Source organism: Penaeus vannamei, chromosome 11, assembly GCF_042767895.1.
Source record: "Penaeus vannamei isolate JL-2024 chromosome 11, ASM4276789v1, whole genome shotgun sequence".
Classification (NCBI taxonomy): domain Eukaryota; kingdom Metazoa; phylum Arthropoda; class Malacostraca; order Decapoda; family Penaeidae; genus Penaeus; species Penaeus vannamei.
In genome coordinates, this window is record NC_091559.1 from 30,159,343 (window position 1) to 30,164,342 (window position 5,000).

General features: G+C 37.3%; 1 protein-coding gene across 1 annotated transcript in view; it reads right to left on the reverse strand.

The window, feature by feature from the left end:
* Positions 1–924: 924 nt before the first annotated feature.
* The window catches only part of LOC113805290 (uncharacterized), a 20,104-nt gene continuing 16,028 nt past the window's right edge, over positions 925–5,000 (reverse strand). The window contains exon 4 of the mRNA XM_070127157.1: positions 925–5,000. This exon is cut by the window's right edge and continues 92 nt beyond it. The gene's annotated coding sequence lies outside the window, so the exon portion shown is untranslated.

Genomic DNA, 5,000 nt, shown 5'->3' on the forward strand with positions numbered 1-5,000 from the left:
GGGGCTAGCCTCATTGCCTCTAATAAAGGGATTACATTTTCATTACTGGTTGTGGGGAACCTGGATTATATAAAAGGCATCAACTGGTCCACCTCCATCGCTAGTGAAAGGTAAGGGCTAGATTAGTCGGGAGTACCGTGCCCATAATTCCCGCAGGCCGTTTAGGACTGGCACAAGGTTAGCCTTTCATCCTCTCCGCACGGCTCTCACACCTTAGGAAGTAGATAGTAGGAGATGGAGAAGGGATGGAAACAAAAGCTGGAGGGGGAAAAGACCATGCAAAATTAGTTGAGTCGAGGGCTGAGGCCCTAGGCAGGGGAGATCCCTGCATTGGGTCTCACTCTCTGTCTCCTAAGCCCCCCCACGACAACAACGGGCAAGGGATTGGGGGGGGAATGGTTAGAGATGTCCGTAAGCGTTGAAGAGGGGGTATTAGTATCAGTAGTCGGAGCCATGGCCAAAGTAGGGGCAGGGGTCAGAAAACCATCAAAATCAAATCCAGATAGGCTATTTGATGAAAGGGCAAGCCTTAACGCCCCTAGGGTAAATAATCTTCATTACTGGCTATGGTGATCCTGAATAAACTGGAGAAAAGAAACGGTCTACCCCTCAGGGTCCCCATAAGGGATAAGGGCTAGGCAATTAACCCAGGGAATACTGTGCCCATGGCTCACGGAGGCCGTTCGTGACTGACACAAAGCCAGCCTTTCATCCTTTCAGTAATGGGATAGAAGAAGGGAATCAAGAAGATATGGAAGAGGAAAGAAGAGAAGAAAGGACCAAGCAAAATTAATTGAGGCAAGGGCTATGGCCCAAGGTAGGGGTGATCCCCTACATTGGGTCTCAGACCTCGTCTCCTAAGCCCTCCCACGACGAAAACGAGCAAGGTATTGGGAGGGGCATGGCAATAAAATAAAAGATATATGCACATATGCTTTCATTTTAGCTATATTTCTGCAGTACATTTTTTTTTAAACATGATTCTGAAAATATACATCAAGATAAAAAGAAAAAAATCTTGCGTACAACAATTAGGTCACACATTTATAAAATCATGTGTGTGTGTGTGTGCATGAGTGTGAGTGTGAGTGTGAGTGTGAGTGAGTGTGTGAGTGAGTGTGTGAGTGTGTGTGTGAGTGTGTGTGTGTGTGTGTGTGTGTGTGTGTGTGTGTGTGTGTGTGTGTGTGTGTGTGTGTGTGTGTGTGTGTGTGTGTGTGTGTGTGTGTGTGTGTGTGTGTGTGTGTGTGTTAGTGTGAGTGTGAGTGTGAGTGTGAGTGTGAGTGTGTGTGTGAGTGTCAGTGCGAGTGCGAGTGTGTGAGTGAGTGTGTGTGACTGTAAGTGTGCCAGTGTCAGTGTCAGAGTCAGTGTCAGTGTCAGTGTCAGTGACAGTGACAGTGACAGTGACAGTGTCAGTGTCAGTGTGAGAGTGAGTATGAGTGTGATTTGATTTGATCAAATTTATTTACAGAAGAGTGCACATGCCCTATAAAAAGCCAGGGTAAGATACTACCACATCTATCCAAACTGGCTATGATTATATTTATGTAAAGCGCTATTAATCAAACATTCTCTATGCCTGAAGGATTGTGTCATTATGCTTACATTATTCACGTCATATAGTTGGCAAAAAAAATTATATCCCAAATCATATCGAAGACAAGACCAGTGTCTATGATAAAATTAATATAATCAATAAGTGCCGGTCTCTGGACAGTGCTATTTGATCGATAGGATGCAGTTTTTGAACAAAAAAGTAATGTGCAAGATTATGCGACTTGGGCACATTTCACATTTTGCAGTGGTGATATGTAACTGGCTTTGCCAAACTGCATCTTGTACAAAATGTATAGTGTATTGATATCCTTATGCGTAGCCTTGTTACTGTAACCTGTTGTCTCCGAGACAGTCCATCATAGACTTTAAATGGTTTGTCAGCATTACATGTGCCAGCAATACTTTCATAATTCCAGTTGGTACCATGTCTACTTTTCTTCAGTTTTTCGGTGGTCCATACCTGGCCCTCATAATCTTGTAGACAGTTGATAACACTTTCTTTTTTATGAGCTTTTTATCACATGCATTTGTTTTACAAACCTATCACAGCCATTATGTCATCACAAACAGTTTCAGAATCACTGCTACCAATATTAGTCAAACACTGACTTAGATTTTACCTAATATGTATGACTTCCAACCTTATGTTTAAACATAATGTGGACTTTGTATATGCTCTCCCTCTCTCCAACACTCTCCCTCTCATCTATGCTCTCCTTCTTGCCTTTCTTTCTATCTCTCTTATGCTCTCCCTCTCGCCTAAGCTCTACTTCTCTCCTACACTCTCCCTTTCTCCTATACTCTCCTCATTCCACTGAACCTACTCTCATATATTTTGGTTTACACTGCAGTAATAGGGATTTGTATTTAGTGACTATTTCTTTGCGAACCTAAAGCAGTGGTTCCCAACCAGTAGTTCACAACCCCAATAGGTTTGCCGAGGTTAGGAATGGGGGTCACAAAGCCTTGGGGAAAAGCATGTGCCAGTGTTCATACTCTGAAGCTATGTCTTTAAGGCATATTGTATTACAAAATTAATTAAAATTATGTTATGAGGTCATGGAGATATCACATCTTTAAAAAAGGGTTGCAAGTGCAAAAAGGTTTGGAACAACTAATATAAAGTATGAGTTTTGTTTCAAAGTGACCTTTTGCTAGAGAACACAATATAAGAAATTTATGGCATAATACTTCACTTATACATATACATACATAAAAATGTAAAAGTGCCAAAATTTTGGCCATATCCAAAATATGTTAAACAATAACTATAAGAATTAAAATAATTCACATGTACAAGAATACATAAAACTGATGAGCATTATTAGCTGCAATCCAAAAAAATCTACACAGCATAATCACATTTTTTTTTAGACAAGAAATAATACATGTTATCAAATTTACAAATCAACATACATATCACGAATCATGAAGGTTCAATATTTTACATGAACTACATAATTTTGTCACTGGGTACATTCACCTCTGTGAATAATAAAAAAAGGTGGAGTTTCTTATCTCCTAATTATTTCAGTTTATAAGGTACCAAATTGGTACCTTAGACATACATGGGATGGTATGTGCATACATGCTATGCCCACTGTATTTAATCTAGTAATTATTTTTACATAGATAGCTTCACAAGTATACTCTGTCACTAATGAGCCAATTTCGAGAACTCTCTGTCTTACCAGTTTACCCTTTTCCTTGATTATTCATATTTTCTGGTATTTAATACTGCTGTTAGTAATGTCAATAAGGAAATAGTAATTATAATGTTTATAACAAAAATCAGAGTCAATATTGATAGCATTAGTAAAAAAAAAAAAAAAAAAAAAAAAAAAAAAAAAAAAAAAAAATCCCGCTATTTCAAGGGAAGGTGAGGTCATAAGATCTACTAATTGACTCCTTTGTGGCTAAGCACTGGCAGAGCCATCTATGTACAGAAACATTTAACAAAACAATACTAGCATGAACACAACATTTTCCCAGCAGCACTGGGTTAATATAAATAGGTCTAATGATGTCAACGTGTATATTCAATACCATAAAAATCATGTAAAACTATTAATGCAAAATACTGATACATTAGCATAGGACTGCATACACAAAATCAATTGATAATGTTCCAGAAGAAAGGCAGATCAAGAAAAGTTACCAGGGCTAGTAAATTGTAATTTAACAAACCACAAGTATCTGGTACATTAGGTTACAGTTCCACTCACTGATATTTCAAAAAGAAAAACATCTCTTATGAAAGAATATGGAAAGATAAATATAATGTAGGTTTGACAATAATCAAAATTAAATATTTTAAAAAATATGTATTGTGTAATACATAGAAGTAATAAGTATTATTTTAATATTCCACTGAAAATGAAGAAAATGGCATTAACCTACAAACAACATATCACACAGGTAATTGCATGTCTTGGGCTTGGGCAGCAGAAGAGAATGGAAAGTACGTCAAAGAGGTTGATTTATCAATACAGCTCTGTCTAGTCCAGAGTTCCCAATTACTAAGACTCTGACACTCACTCACTTATTCACTCACTCACTCATGTCCAATTCTTTTCCTTTCTTGTTCCCTTGATGAATATCTTAGCTCAAACATTTCAAACTAATCTTACAGATTGCAATGAGCTAGTATCCTTATGTGTGCATAAAAATCTTATTTAACCAATACAATCACAGTTCCCATCATTCAATATAAGATTTTTATACTTTATATAAACAAACTAAAATAATGCTTCAATGTCATTTTACTGGAGGGAATGTATTCTCAGTACTTGAAGAAAGAGATCTATCAACACGTGAAAAAATATAAAAAGTGAAAAACCTCTTTCTCAAGACATGGACTTATGAATTTATGAGATAATGTAAGATTTGCACTTTGCATTGTACTGCTGTGGACGAAGTGTAAGTGCTGGGACAGTGTTATAAAATCCATAATGATGTGGTGGTGAATATGAGGCATAAGGAGAATGACAAGAATAGCTAATGTTTTCTTCCACAATTATTTGCCTTTAAAGAAGTACAAGAGGCACTCATTAAAGACTTCCCATGAACCACTTCCCCTTATCCTAAGCGTGAAATTTCACATGCATAAAGATACACATCTGTTTAAGTCATATACTGATTACCAGACCTTAATTTATAACATACTTTCTGTCATGTCCGTGAAGGTGCAATAAGGTGTAAAAATGGATCCTGTGGATTATCAATCACTAATCAGGTTTTTACACTTAAATGGCCACACACCACAAGACCTTCAATGAAAAGAAAGCAACTTCTGGGGAGGATGCCCCATCATATGACATTTTTAAACATTGACATCATCACTTTAAGCATGTGAAATTTCAGCCTCCTAATATACTCAAAAGTTAGGAAATCTTTAATGAGCGCCACTCGTATGTTCCCATTTACTTAATCTTACAAAAATATAA